This window comes from Dasypus novemcinctus, chromosome 18 (assembly GCF_030445035.2).
Source record: "Dasypus novemcinctus isolate mDasNov1 chromosome 18, mDasNov1.1.hap2, whole genome shotgun sequence".
NCBI lineage: Eukaryota > Metazoa > Chordata > Mammalia > Cingulata > Dasypodidae > Dasypus > Dasypus novemcinctus.
Genome location: NC_080690.1, coordinates 86583556 through 86600183, shown reverse-complemented (window position 1 = coordinate 86600183; position 16628 = coordinate 86583556). Strand labels below are relative to the sequence as shown.

The 16628-nt window shown below is 41.2% G+C and overlaps 1 pseudogene; it reads right to left on the bottom strand.

Annotated features, from left to right (window-relative positions):
* Window positions 1–10858: 10858 nt before the first annotated feature.
* LOC101419252 (3-ketodihydrosphingosine reductase pseudogene) lies at window positions 10859–12690 on the bottom strand (annotated as a pseudogene).
* Window positions 12691–16628: the final 3938 nt, after the last annotated feature.

Genomic DNA, 16628 nt, shown 5'->3' with positions numbered 1-16628 from the left:
CTGCAAAGACAAAATCATCTTCTGTTTCCTTAAGAATAACTTTTCTTTAAATACTTAGTAGCATGCAATATTAGAAACCGTTTCCTAAAAGCAAGTTGGCAGGGGAGCTTGGTTGCTGTTAATCTTTCCTGTTATAAAATTACCTTTTATTATTATTATCATCAATTCAGTTTTATATATATATATTTAAGAATGACCTTTTGGAATTAGCCATTTAATACCTTAATGTAAACTATTGAAGATAAATTTTATCTTTACAGAACACATTCCCTTACGTAAAGTTATCACAATACCTTTTACACTTGCCGCATGCAAATTAAGTTTCAAGAGTTTATGAAAAATTAGCCATCCTACTTTAGGACAAAATACGTCTTTTTGCAAAACTTATTACATTTCCGTTAGCATTTTTACAAACTTTTAACCTTTTTAATATTCATATAAGTTTTACATTCTTTATATTATCCTGTGAAGAAAAATAAGTTATTCATTTTAATCTAGGCAAGAACAACTTTTTATGAAGACGTACAGTTAATTTTGTTAATTAAGACTTACAATTTTTTTTAATTGTAGATATCTTATTAACATTTAAACTTATGTATTAATATAATAAACTTAAGTATTAATATAAGCGCTTATTTAATTTTTGGCCATTTGAATAGAGCTCTTTTAAGGATTTCTAGTAATTTATATTTACCATCCGGAGGTATCACAATATATGTTGACATTGAACGAACAGACAGACAAACACAGAACAATTACAACACTTTAACAGAAATATATAATTTATTTACAGTTGACTCATAATTCTTACTTTCTGGTATAGCTGCTTTTAAATCCTTTTTTATATAGCATATCATAGATTATACCCTTCAAGATTTCTTCTGGACTTCATGTTGCCTTGAGAGCGCAGCGATGGGAGCTGAGGTGCGCGGTGAGACGAGGGGTCGGAGCCGAGGGGTCGGAGCCGAGGGGACTCCGACGGTGGTCGTGGGCCAAGAGAAGGCCCTGACGAGGGGAGGGCAGAACGACAAGCAGTAGAGCAAGGCAAAGGGGAGCAAGCGCGGAGGGGAGGAGGCAGAGGTGAAGGCAGGGGTGGAGGTGCTCAGGCACGCGCTCCTGAGAGTTTTATTGGTGCCTCTTAATCATAGCGGGTCGGTATAAGCCCCCGACATGGAAGGAGAAAGCCATCCAGCGATTCTCCCAGACCGCTGTGGATCATATGAGGTCACCAAGGTTCAGGAGCAGCAATGCAGAGTGAAAAGATAGGGGTGAGAAGAGAGGAGGGCATAGGGCTGTGGTAGGGTTGCTTCAGACGTGCAAGCGCGCGCTCCCGAGAAATCCAAGGCTCCTCTTAATCATAGCAGGTCGGTATAAGCCCCCGACATGGAAGGAGAAAGCCATCCAGCGATTCTCCCAGACTGCTGTGGATCATATGAGGTAGCCAAGGCTCAGGTAGCAGCAATGTTGCATGAGAGAAGCCCCACGGTGAGAAGAGAGGGGGGGGGCCGCCAGGTTATGGAGTGAGGCTGTGGTGGAGTTGCCTTGCCCCACGTTGGGTGCCAGCTGCGGTGGCTTGCTCGGTCAGTAGAGGTGGGGTCTGGCTGCGGATGAGGGGTCGGTCCAGCTCTGGATGAGGGGTCGGTCCCTCTCGGGATGAGGGGTTGGTCCGGCAGCAGACGAGGGATCGGTCTCACAAGGGGTTGCGCGGTTTGGCTGACGGGGTCGCCCGGCAAAGCCGGCGACAAAGGGGTCACCTGGAGAAGCAGACGACGAACTGGGGACAAGGGAGGCCAGGCCCTTGTCGGGGGCTCTCAGGACTGGAGGGCGCACGGCAGAAGAACTACCGCGGAGACAAGGTAAACACGCAAGTCCACTTTATTGAGGGAGAGGCAACAGTTTTATAGGGGCTGGGGAAGGCTGATTGGTCGAAGCCACGCCCTGTTCTGATTGGTTGCCAGAGAAAGGTCAGTGGGAGGTACTAGAAGGGGGAGGGGTGGTGGTTAGGGATTGGCTGTCGCTGTTGCTGGGGGAAGGGGCAGGGTTTAGGGATTGGTGGCTGCTGTTGCTGGGGTGGAGGGCAGACTGGATTTTTCCGCCCACGCCTGGCTGTTGCTGCTGTCGGGGGAGGGGAAAAGGGCAGACTGGAATTTTCCGCCCTGCACCTGCGCAGGGAGAAGGAAGAAGAAGGGTGCTGCCCCACAGGCATCGTGTGGCGCCATCCGGGAGGAGGGGCGGCCGCGGAAGCATGGCTGCTGAGAAGGGGAGACCCGAGGGCACTCTGCGCCCATGCCGAGCTCCCTTCAGGGGTGGCGGTGGGCCCGACCAACCACCCTATTATGGGGGCAGCGGTTTGGAATAGGCCTACCGCAGCCGCCGCCCCTCGCCAGGCCAGCAAACCACACTTCAGCCTGAGGGGCAACCGCAGACAACTTTTGGCTTGGCTTTTTCCTAGATGATGTCAGTTGTAAACTAGTATTTTGTCTTCACAGAGTGGCCAGGTGGAAGTCCATTAGTTTTATTTGCCTCTTGAGTGTCTTTCAGACCAGGAATCCCAAGTGGATAGAGCCTCCAAACTCATTGGCCCCTCCATTTGCCTGTGCTGGGTCCTGTACTTGCTGGGAAATGTGCTTGTTCCTATCCAAGTGACTGGCAAATGGGGAAGAGGAAATCTCACAGGAGTGAAGGATTTGGGATATTGTGCTGGTAATTATCCTGGAAGGGCAATGAAACATTACATGCAGTCCTGTTAAACTCCATTGATGGCATGTGTAAATGCCGATGATGGCATGTGTTTGGGCCCATGGTCTGGACCAGTAGCTCCATGGTTTTTGTCTTATCCAGGTATTAAGCAGTGGGCAACACATCCATAGCCCCCTGTCTGTCAGGTCATCTCCTGAGACCTCAAGACATCCAGATCATCCACACCCTGGGAGCACCTTTTTTCTCTTTTATGGACTCTTGGCCATCTTATCAATTTATATGACTCTCTGATAGAGCCAGTAGGTGCCTGGTAAACATCACAATAGTAACAGCTGCAAATTTCCCAGCATTCTGCCTTTTTATGCTTATCAGCCACTACACCAATGTTTCTAGGTTTTGCTCTGCTTGCTGGGATCATATGATGAATTATCCTAGTCTGATCAGAGAGCTCTAAATATTAAAACAAGTTCCCTTCTTACCCCATGATATCATGCTCTCAATATGAGACCTTCACATCATAAACACCATGTAAAAACTCTCTACCCTAATATTTCTTATGATGTAATCAGGCACCCAGACATTAAAACATGCATGATGCAAATGCTAACATAACTGCTCTCAGTTGTTTCCATGGACATCAAGTACTATAAAAAATATAGACAATGGACTATATAGATTCTACAGATAATGGTAAGCTTATATGCGTGCGGGATTTTCAATGAAAGATCTCCCCTGTAGTCAGCAGTTAACACACATAGGTGTGCAATTAGAATATCATCACAAAGGGAGAAAGGACAAAATCTAAGTGAACTTGGCTGTTCCTTCTTGAGGAACTTGGTGGGTTTGTTTGTTTTCTTGTTTTTCTTTGTTTTGTTTTGTGGACATTTTAGGATATTTGGATTCCTGTAGGTGGAGTACTTTGGCAGTAGAAGTCATGAATTCATTTCATAACTAGGGAGTTGCAATATTTCTGACATCCTAGAGACAAAACTGGAAGGATTTTAAAGAAGATGCAAATTGAATCAAAATGAGAAGTTTTAAAATAACTATTTAGAATCTTGGTAATATTAATAACATGAGTCAGACAACTAGTATGATATATCTAATACATGTATCTTTGCATTAAAAAAACGTATAGTTCTTTAAGCCATAAAGCAATGCATGGATCATTGTACAGGGGACCAGGTAATTATATTGGAAAACAGTATACATATGGAGATAAAACTTAAACACAATTATTTATAGGTAATTTTATAATGGTAAATAATATTACTGATATTGGAAGACATTTAAAATAAGTCTGATCAATTTTATAAATTATATCTAACAAAATAAAACAGAAGAAAATTAGTTAGAAGGGACATGCTAAAATAGAATGAAAATGATAACCTATGAGCTATATTTCTAATATAAGAAACTAGGAAAAAACAAATATGTTCAGAAAACCAAAAAAAGTGAAAATATTGATATAAACAAAGGACAGTAATAGCATGAAATCAAATCAACAATCTACAAATACAAAATGAACTTTGAGCTGACTAATTAGGGTTTTGAAATGTTGACTTAAAATTATGAAGAAGAAAAAATTAACAATTGAAGAATAAAGAAGGGAACTTATAAATAATTGGACAATAATATGGCTTAAAATATATTTTTATTAGAGAGGTTGTGAGCCTCCAGAATGATCATATATAACATGCAGAATTCCAATGCATCACCCCTTCATCAACACTTACACTGCTGTGGGACATTTATTACTGATTATGAAAGAATATGATCAGGCGATTACCTAATAACTATGGTCCATAGCATACATTTGGTATATTTTTCCATACACTCCTGTGGCAGTTTGATATAATTGATGAATTCCAAAAAGAAATATTGGATTATGCTTGTAATCTGATCTGTACCTGGGCATGATTGAATTATGATTAGGGCATTGCACCTTGGTGTGTGGGGACTCACAGATAAAAGGCATGGTGAAGAACAGAGTTGGAAATTTCTTTTTTTTTTAATTAAAGATTTATTTATTTATTTATTTCTCTCCCTCCCTCCCCCAGATGTCTGTTCTCTGTGTCTATTTGATGTGTGTTCTTCTTTGTCTGCTTCTATTGTTGTCAGTGGCACAGGCATCTGTGTTTCTTTTTGTTGCATCATCTTGTTGTGTCAGCTCTCCATGTGTGCGGCACCATTCCTGGGCAGGCTGCACTTTCTTTCACATTGGGTGGCTTTCCTTACAGGGTGCACTCCTTGCGTGTGTGGCTCCCCTACGTGGGGACACCCCTGCATGGCAGGGCACTCCTTGCATTGCATCAGCACTGCACATGGGCCAGCTCCACACAGGTCAAGGAGGCCCAGGGTTTGAACCATGGACCTCCCATGTGGTAGATGGGTGCCCTAACCACTGGGCAAAGTCCGCTTCCCAGAGATTTCTGATGTAAGAGTTTGATGCTGAAGACCTGGGAAGTCAGCACCCAGAGGAAAGAGAAGCCAGCACCAGTAAGGAAGGAACCTTGAACCCAGAGAAAAGGAAGCCCCAGGAACTTAGGAACCCTGGAAGCTTGAACCCTCACATATGTCATCAGCCATCTTGCTCCAAATAGACTTTGGTGAGGGAAGTAACTTATGGTTTGTGGCCTGGTATCTGTAAGCTCCTACCCCAAAATAAATACCGTTTATAACTCCCAGCAGATTTCTGGTATTTTGCATCAGCACCCCTTTGGCTGACTAATATAACTCCCTATTATTAAAACTATGTATTAGTATTGTACATTTGTTATAGTTCATGAGAGAGCACTCTCATATTTGTACTGTCAACCACAGTTCGTCTTACACCACATGGTTCACTGCTTTATGCAATCCCATGCCTTTTACTTTCTATCCGAAGTGTATGCTCAGTGGCTTTTTCTTTCATCACTGAGTTGTGCAGTTATTGCCCAGTAAACCTTTGAATGTTTTCCTTAGTCCAAAAGAAAAAATCCCATCCCCCCATTACTGATCCTTAGCATTCATATAGTGTCTTCTTTGATATTGATGTAAGAATATTACAATATTGCTGTTAACTATAGTCCAAAAGTTACATTAATTATATTTTCCCCATGCATCACCACATTCTTACCACCCTGTAATAGTGACATAATTTGTTCTAGTTTGTATTAGTCAGTGTTCTCTAAAGAAACAGAATCAGCAGGAGATATCTGTCAATAGCAGAGTCTCTCATGTGACCATAGGGACGCACAAGTCCAGGTTCCGCAGGCAGGCTGCAAACAGGGGCTCCAGTGAAAGTTCAGTGAAGGTCCTTGATGAGTTCTGGGAGACGCTGGCTATCAGAAGATGAGCGGGGAAATTCTCACTCAATGCTGGAATTATTTCCCCTTTTAAGGCATTCAACTGATTTGATAAAGCATCACTCATTGCTGATGGCAATCTTCCTGACCGATGTAATTGTAATCAGCTGTCTATGACTTACCACTGCAGTAAAGTCAAATGGTGACTAAAGTCCGTAAGTGCCCTTGTATTACAGTTAGCCCAGAGCTTGCTTGACCAAACAGCTGGGCATAATTATCCAGCTGAGTTGACACATTAGCCAAACCATGACATATTTCGTAGAAGAACTTTCTTATATTTGTACTGTTAACCACAATCTTCATTTACCTCGGGGTTCACTATGTTATTCAGTCCCTAGATTATTGTCTAGCTTTCTTTCAATTGACATTTACATCCCTAGATTACCCTTTCAGCCACAATCCCATTTACAAACCAGTCATGTTAGTTATACTCACTATAATGTGTTACCATCAACTCTATCCATTTCCACACTTTTACAGTCAAGCTAATTGAAAATTTTACTTATTTTAAGATCAGTATCCCTTCTCAGTCCTTATCTTATCTCCTCATAAACTATACTCTAGATTTTAACTCCATGCATTTATTCTTTGTATTTAGTTCACATTAGTGAGACCATACAGTATTTGTACTTTTGTGTCTGGTTTATTTCACTTAGCATAATGTCCTCAAGGTTCTCCATGTTATCATATGTGTCCCAATTTTATCTCATCTTACAGCAGCACACGATTCCATTGTATGTATATACAACATTTTGTTTATCCATTCATTGGTTGGTAGACAATTGGGTTGTTTTCTATCTTTTGGCAATTGTGAATAATGCCGCTATGAACACCAGTGTGCAAAGGTCTGTTCACATCACTGTTTTTGGTTCTTCTTGATTTATTCCTACATTATATTTAATGTAAGCAGATTATTGGATCATATAGCAGTTCTATATTTAGCTTCCTGAGGAACTGCCAAACCATCTTCTAAAGAGGCTGTGCCCTTCTACATTTCCACCAAAAGTGTAGGAGTATTCCTATTTCTCCACATCCTAGCCAGCACTTCTTATTTCCTCTTTTCTTATTTAATAGACATTCTATGAGGTGTGGGGTGGTAGCTCATTGTAGTTTGGATTTACACTTCCCTAATAGCTAGTTATATAGAACAATTTATTCACATGCTTTTTTTGCAATTTGCATTCCCTCTTGGGAGAAATGCCTGTTTAATTCTTTCGTCCGTTTTTAAATAAGGTTGCTTGCTCTTTTATTGTTGAGTTGTATGATCTCGTTATACAGCATGGAATTCAAACCCTTATTGGATATGTGGTTTCCAAATATTTTCTCCCACTGAATGGGTTACCGTTTCACCTTCTTGACAAACTCCTTTGAAGCACAGAAGTGTTTAAATTTGAGGAGGTCCCATTTATCCATTTTTTCTTTCATTGCTTGTGGTTTCAGTGTAAGATTTAAGAAACCACCACCTAACACTAGACCTTGAAGATTTTCCTATATTTCTTCTAGGAGTTTTATGATTCACACTTTTATAGTTAAGTCTTTGATCAATTCTGAGTTAATTTTTGTATAAGGTATGAGGTACAGGTCCTCTCTTTTTCTTTTGGATATGGTTATCCAGTTCTCCTAGCATCATTTATTGAATAGACTGTTCTGACCTAGCTGGATGGGTTTAACAGCTTTGCAAAAATCACTTGACCAGAAATGTGGGAGTCTGTTTCTGAGTCATTAATCCCATTCCATTGGTCTATATGTCTATCTTTATGCCCATACCTAGCAGTTTTTACCACTGTAGCTAAGGAACATGATTTAAAGTCTAGAAGGGAGAGACCTCCAACTTCATTCTTCCTTTTTATGGTGTTTCTGGTTATCTGGGGCCTCTTACCCTTCCAGATAAACTTGATAATTGGATTTTCCATTCCTTTAAATAAGGTTGTTGGAATTTTTATTGGGATTGCATGGAATCTGTATATCAATTTGGATAGAATTGTCATCTTAAATGATATTTAGTCTTCTTATCCATGAACACGGAATGTTCTTCATTTATTTGGTCTTCTTTGATTTCTTTTAGCAACACATTATCATTTTCTGAATATATGTGCTTTATGTCTGTATTAGTCAGGGTTCTCTAGGGAAACAGAAACCACAGGAGATATCTGTAAATAGTAGGTGGTTTTATAAAATTGTCTCATGTAACCATGGGGATGCACAAGTCCACATTCTATACAGCAGGTTGTAAGCCAGGGACTGTGATGGTCTTTGGTGAGTTCCCCAGGAGACACCTGCTGTCCAAAGTAGAACTGGGAATTCTTTCTCTGAATGCTGAAATCACTTCTACTTTTAAGACCTTCAACCAATTGGATGAGATGTCACTCTTTGCTGGTGGCAGTCACCCTTGCAATAAACTCACAGATGATTAAAGTCCATGATATGCCCTTGCATTACAATTAGCCCAGTGCTTGCTTGACCAAACAACTGGGCACCATTACCTGGCCAAGTTGACACATTAGCCTAACCATCACAACATCCTTGGTAAAATTTAATCCGAAATATTGGATTCTTTTTGTCACTATTATAAATGGAATTCTACCCTGATTTCCTCCTCAGATTGTTCATTACGAGGGTATGGGAACACTACAGGTTTTTGTGTATTAATATTGTATCTTGCTACTTTGATGAATTCTTGTATTGACTCCAGTAGATTTGTTGTAGCTTTTTGGGATCTTCTAGGTGTAGGATCCTCACTGCACCTGATTGTCCATAGGAAGATTCTTACAACCCAAGTTAAATAAAATATATAATTAAAATAAATTCCATCTTTTTACTCTCCCATTTAAAATGTGACTATTAGAAAATTTTTGATTACATATGAAGTTTGCAATGCATTTCTGTGGAATAACAAGGGTCAAGAAGCTTGAGTCCCTTTCTGTTTAGAAGTTTGTTCAACACACCTTAACCCTGCAGAACATTGACTTGCCCTGCCTTTTCTCTCACCATGCTAAAACATGCAGGACAGAAACCTGAACATGGGCTGTTTGGTTTTACTTTTTTTTTTTTTCCCACATGGTTTTACTTTAAATTCAAGGTAACAAACATCAAATGTACTCTTGATGCATGTTTCTCCTAATATGTTCACTGTCAATATTTCTGAGGAGGAAATCCTTCAAATCAATGCCTCTCTCCATTTGCCTCCTTATTTTCTACAGCTCACTTTTTCTCATGGAATGAACTCTCTTCAAAATTCTGAGAATATAAAAACGGAGGGTCAGGAAATTTCCACATACTGCCACCACTAATTGACAGTGTAACCTTGCTTGGTCCTCACATTCTCTGTCTTCCCTATTGTTACTGCAGAGAAGTGCCCTTGTTGTCTCATCAAGGGATAATTCCCCTCTCATGTTTTAGTTCTTGTTCTGTCTTGTATTCTTGAGGACTGCATGCCTGATGTTAATCACCTTCTCTGTTACCTATTTTTCAGTTTGTCTTGATAATTCACAACAGCATCCAAACATGGTAAATATCTCCTCTTTTAAAAAAAAAAACTCAGTTGTTACCACCATCTTACCTCAGCTAGTATTGTGTTTCCCTGTGTAGCAAAATTCTAGTATGATCTGGTCATTCCTTGGTTCTACATCCACCACCCTGCCAGGCAGAGGTGCATTCTCTAATGAGGCTGTTCTGGTCAGTGCCTCCCTTGACCCTACATTTCCCATTCCAAATATCAGTTCTATTTATCTCTCAGCAGTTTCCCCAATTCGACTATTGCTGAGAATTCCTTCAAAGATTTGATCCTTTTGCACTGGTATTTATGCTACCTCCTGCTTAACATTACAATGAAAACCTGCCAATGGTCTTTTTGACCCTGATCTTCAAGTCCAGATAAAACTCAACACCCTATTTCATCTTCTCATTTTATTCCTTCTTGTTTTATTCCTTCTCAGCCATCAATAATTTTGTCCTCTCCTTGAAGTCTTTATTTTATTTAAGCTAATTAATAGTATTTTATTTCACTGTTGATTCACATAATCTCTATATCTACCTTAAATTTCCCATCAGCATGTTATAGGGCTTAGTCCCATGTATAACATCCAAATAATTTCCCACTCTAACCCATATTGGAGCATTTTCAGAACTTGTTGTTGTCCTCAATGATAGTGTAGGGACAGGTTCAGGACATTATATCCTGCCATAATCTACTTATTGAACTTGGAGAGAGTGTAAACTACAACATAAAGTCTAATCCATGCTGTGTAGCAATGCCCAAAATGTACTCAAATGCAGTACCTGTACCACACTAACGAAAGAAGTTGATGTGGGAAGCCTGGGGGTATGGAGAGTGGGGTATATGGGAACCTCTTATATTTTTTAATGTAACATTTTGTGTGATCTATGTATCTTTTAAAGAAAAGATAATAAAAATAAAAAATATTTTTTTTCAGTGATATCACTTTTCTAAAACATCAGTGAAATCTTTTCATTATTTTCTGAAATATATTGACAGAAAAATGAATCTATTGCCAAAAGCAGAGTAACTTAATGGATGTACATAGTATTTACATAAGACAAAATAAAAAATAATTTGAATTTAAGCTCAAAGTCTGAAGTTGGTCAAATCTGTCTTAATTCATGTACTGGAATGAAAACACAATAAGGAGAAATATAGAAAGGAGATATGCTGATAGAAAGGACAGAGGAAAAAGCAGAAACAAACAAAAAATGAGAGAATGAGAGAATGAGACAGAGAAACAGGCAGCCATCTGTTGCCACTGAACTTAAGAACACTTTTTTATTTTTATTTTTTATTCTTACTATTTTTTTTTAAAGCTTCTAAGATTTTATTTCTCTTCAGAAAGTATTTTAGGAGGTTGATTCTTCTTTAAAAATGAAAAATAAAAATTTCCCTAAACAGTGGCGCCTAAAGAAGATAAGAAAGCATTATTTTTCCTACTGGAAAATTATTTCTCTATTAAACCCAATCTCCTTACCCTGACTGCACTGCCCTCTCCCATCCCCCTTACAGGATCAAAGAGAGAGAGAAATTACACGTTTCCACCTGGCAGCATGAGCGTGTGAACGACCCAGAAGTGTCAGGGACATTATGATATCCAGGCTCATGGTAATGGGTAAAGCTCCCCTTGAAAAACATACACCGAGTTAAAAAGAAAAATAATGGCCCCAAAACCCACACACTCCTTTCTTGGAGATTGAGAAAGTCCCCGAGACTTTTTATGTGCCATAAAGTACATTTTGGACCCGATCTCTATGGGGAACAAAAAGAATAAATACAACAATTTTAAATGACCACACCATTCTGTTCTTTACCCTGCATACCCACGATTAGTACCCCTATCTCACCCTCTCCACCTGGGAGCCTAGAAAACCAAAACAGCTCCTAGTCCGTATTTGCATAGTGTTAATAATATTGGCTGGAGTTGGATGCCTGCCCCCTCTGCAGCAGGCTTCTGAAGGGCACTGGTCCACCTCACACGTTCAAAAACAAGACATAAGTGTCTGTAGGCCAAAACCTGAATCCCGTTTAGCAGCAAGCCGTCCAAATTACTTAGAAACAGTCCTTTTCTCAGGGGTGAGAATTAGGCAGTTTTGTCTGCACCTTCAGATTTTGCTCTTTGCACCATGCAGCGACGAACTATGTTATCAAAGCTTCCAAGGTAAAACAAGCAGTAATGCGGAAAAGGCCCATGGTGACCACCTGCTGAAGCCCTTCAGTGATTGAAGTCACTGGAGCCATCCCACAGGTCAGAGACGAGAGCATGTACCCATCTGAGCCCAAGGAACTGTTAAAATTTCCTTGTATGGCATCTTTAACAATTTGTTTGGCCACTTGTTCCGGTTTGCAACAGATGTGGTCTCTGAAATAAGTCGAGTGTCCAAAGGCTTAGTTTTGTTTTCCTCTGCAAACCCAGGAGTGTCTGTGTCTGGAGGGTAGGCGACCGTCACGTAGACGTTGTACGGCTTCACCTCCATCTGCAAAGCTTCGGCCAGCCCCCGCAGGGCAAACTTGGGCGGGCTGTAGGCCGTGTACCCGAACAGGCCCACCTGGCCCGCCTGGGAGGACACGAAGACGATCCTGCCCACCCTGCGCTCCTTCATGGTGGTGATCACGGCGCGGCTGGGGTACAGGCTGCCCAGGTGGTTGATGCTCATCAATCTTTCAAAACTGCTAACTTCAAGATCTTCAGATTTTCCTGGAATTGACATTCCTGCACAGTTTACAAGCACATCCACTGGGCCTAGTTTCTCCTGTGCTTGTTTTATGACACTCTACATGGTTATAGTCCTGTGATAAATCAACTGATACACAAAGCACCACCTGTTTATCATTAATAGAGTGCTTTTCAATTTCTTTCTTTGCCTGCAGCAGCTTATCCTCATTTCGTGCCACCAGAGTTATAAATGCTCCTTGTTTATAACATTCAATAGCAACACACTTCCCAATGCCACTGGAGCCTCCTGTAACCACCACATGCGCCCCGGGCAGCGCGAGGGGCTTGGGGCTGATGAGCGGCGACGCGGTGTACAGGAGCAGCACGAAGGCCTCGAGGAAGGCGGCCGCCAGCAGCAGCATCGCGCCGCCGGGCCGCGGGGCTTCGGCGCCGGGAGCGCTCACGCACCGCGACGGCCGCCAGGAACCCGGAGTCTATTCTTACTATTTTTAAAGACACTTAAATTACATAAATGTTACATGAAAAGTAAAAGGGATTCCCATTTCACCCCCACATGCCACCCCCATTTTTCCATATTAACAACTTCCTTCATTTATGAGGTACATTCAGTGATGAACACATTTTGGAGCATTGCCACTAATTGTGGATTAAAGTTTACATTGTAATTTACACTCTCTCCCACCTAATTCTGGAGGTCATGACAAAAATATATAATGGCCTGTGTGTGCCATTGTAATGTCATTCAGGGCAATTTGCAAGTCCCAAAAATGTCCTTGTGTTATACCTGATTTTCTCTCTCCCTGCCCTCAGAACCTCCAGTGTTCACTGCCTTCACATCAATATTATAATTTTTTCCACTGCTAGAATCACAGTCTATAAGAACCTTTTTGAGATAAATTTGACATTTTCACAGTTTGTTTAAATTGAGAAAACTCTTTAGAAAATATAAGGAAGGATTACCTGTCAAGGGGCTTACAGGGGGGCACCTGGCACAGGGACAGGCTTCTAGGGAGTGTGTGAGTGCTCATCTTGTCACAGTGTGCTATATCATTGGGTGGAGACCAAAACAACAAGTGGGAAGGTGTACCCAAATCCCGGGGGAGGGGGGGGGGGGCCTGATTTCTCAAACAGAGGGAATTGTGTCTCTTGAGAGAATTGGTAGCTCCCAATGGGGGAGGACAGTCTAGTATGTCAAACCCTCAGATTTGTTGCAAGTATCTGTGAATCTGGTCCTTCAAGCAGTGATGTTTGGTTTTAACTGTGGGCCTTGAGGGGATGGGGAGAGAGGACTAGTATAGATGGAAACAGGATAACTGGGGAGCGGAGGGAGTGTTCCACAAGATTGGATATAGGTCATGTTAAATTTCACCAAAAATGTATAAAAGTATATAGGCTGAAATGTAAACCAAAATGTCAACCATAATGTAACTGAAATTTTTAAAAATTGTAAAGTCTAAAATATAAATAATAATATAAACCAAAGTGGAACCATGTTTGATAGCTATGTTTCAATATCTGGACATCAGCTGCAGCAAATATAACATGAACATGTAAAAAGATCATTGCTGGGGAAGGGAGGAAAGGGTTTGATGTTGGATATATGGGAGTCCCTTATATTGTATATGTGGCTTTACTTTGATCTAAACTTTTTTGAAGACAAATTAAAAATTAGAAAAATAAAGGGTGTAGACGGTGGTGAAGAAATGAAAGAAATTGCCTTGCCACTCTACACACATGGCAATACCTATTACAGTGATGAAAGGCAAAATGTCAAAAACAAAGTTTTAGGATATTTTTCATTTTTTTAATATCCCAATTTATTTTTACTTTATTTCAGTTTTTCTAAATTAATATGTATTCTATTTCTAATCTTTAAACCTATCACTACTATTTCATTTTCCTATTAATTGAATTTGGTAATATATTAGGCTCCATTTTTGAAGAAGTTTTGGACCACAGAGAGGTTCAACTATGGCAGGGGAGGATTGCTGGTGTGGGGTGTTATTGATGGGGGACACACAGTTGGGAGAGTTCTCCAGGGCATGTATATAAGGTACATAAAAATGTTTGGAGGGAAGCAGATTTGGCTGAATGGCTAGAGCATCTGCCTACCACATGGGAGGCCCAGGGTTCAAACCCAGGGTCTCCTGACCCATGTGGTGAGCTGGCCCATGCAGAGAGCTGATGTGTGCAAGGAGTGCTGTGCCATGTAGGGGTGTCCCCCACATAGGCAAGGAGTGTACCTGTAAGGAGAGCTGCCCCATACAAAAAAAGTGCAGCCTGCCCAGGAATGGTGCCGCACACATTAAGAGCTGATGCAGCAAGATGATGCAACAAAAAGAGACACAGATTCCCAGTGCTGCTGACAAGAATGCAAGCAGACACAGAAGAATACACAGCGATTGGATACATAGAGCCGACAATGGGGGGAGGGGGAGAAGGGGAGAGAAAGAAATAAAAATAAATAAAAATAAAAAATGTTTGGATATATATTGGGTATTTTCATAGTAGTTACAGTTACAAACGACACCTGAGGGAGTGCTGAGTTTCTAGCCAGGGGAGCTTTGTCACATTCCCCAATCAAACAGCAACAATCCCCCAAGTGCAATGGCAAAGAACAGTGAAGAAGGATGGTCCATTGATGAGCCCTTGATACTGATCACAATGCTTATGAGTCTGTGTGCTTGAAATTTGAACTAGGCCTAGAGTTGCAGGGTGCCTAAGAGTTACCTCCTGAGAGCCTCCATGTTGCTCAAATGTGACCACTCTCTAAGCCAAATTCAGCATATAAATGCATTACCTTGCCCCCACCATGGGACAGGACTCCTGGGGATGAGTCTCCCTGGAACTGAGGAATTACTACCAATCAAGAAAAAGACCTCAAATAAAAAGGGGAAATGGTAAAGACAAATGAGTTTATTGGCTAAGAGTCTTCAAAAAAGAGACAGGAGGTCATCAGAGGGGTCACACTTAAGCATGTCTCAGCAGGATCCCTGAGATAGCCAAAGTAGATACAACCCCAGGTACTGGTTCTCCTGAGGACTACAGAGACCCACAGGTTCTATAATCATGGCAGTTGGCTCTGGAGTTCAGTGCCTTGTCAGTGGGCCCACTTTGGAATTTGTGCTCCTGAGTGTGATGGAGTGGGACTGAGATGTGACATTTCTACACCTGCTTCTTCTGTCATTTTTACTGAACCTGTGGTTGGTATATACCCAGGAGACTTCAATTTCTAGACTTGCCATGTGCCAGCTGGGCCCTGAGCCTCAGCAGAGTTGCAAATCCTACTCTCCAGTTTGTTGGACTTACACAGGGCAGCTAACAGGGAGGTGAAAATGGTCTCAACTATCACACCAGGGAACCGAGAGTGCCTATAACTCCAAGCAGGAGAATCCCACCCATCAGCCATGTGGGATCTAAGCCTCCTCTTGATACAGAGGTGGAGAGGACATCACCAACTCAGGGTCCACAGGATGGAGAAATAAAATATGGATTAGAGTGAATTTACTGGTATTCTACTATCGAACTATTGGTACTAGTAATGGAAGAAACTATAGCATTGATGTGGAGAAGGCAGTCACAGTAGTTGCTGAGGGCAGGGAGAGGGAAGAAGAGTGAGATGTGGGGGCACTTTTGGTACTCGGAGTTTTCCTAAATGATATTGCAGGGACAGATGCTGGACATTATATACCACTGAATGTACCGGGGGAGAGTGTAAACTACAATGTAAATGATAATCTATGCAGTGCAGCAGTGCTCCAAAATATATTTTAGCTAAGTCCATGTGTGCAATGACTGTGCCACAATGATGAAAGAGGCTATTGATGTGGGAAGAGTGGGGGTGTGGGGCGTGGGGTATGTAGGAACCTCTTATATTTATTAATGTAACATTTTTTTGTGATCTATGTATGTTTAAAAAAAGAAAGACAATTTAATAAAAAATAATTTTTTTTGACATTTTCATAGTTTGTTTAAATTAATATAGATGTCATGTTTTCTAAGTATGGATTCACAAGACATCTATTTTTGATGATCAGTTAATTAATTCTATATTGAAATGCCACAAATCTCTCCAGAGGACAAGACAATGTAAGCAATAATCAGTAGGTTAGGAGGAAAACATTTAGCTTGAAAAGTGCTATAAAAATTAGAATATCTCCCTGCTTGCTGGGGGCCCAGGGAGGAAGGGTGTGTGGATGGCAGGCCTGGAAGGCGAGGACCGGGCACTCAGGGAAAGACTGTTTGTCGCCTTATGCAGTGTCCCCTTCTCGTCTCCTTCAGTATGAGCCAAAGGCTCCACAGCACATCTCTGAGTAATGAAGAAAACTTGAAACTGTTTGTGAAACTACACAATCCAGATGGCCATGGGCGCAATTATAAAGTGGTGACAGCACGTGGAGAG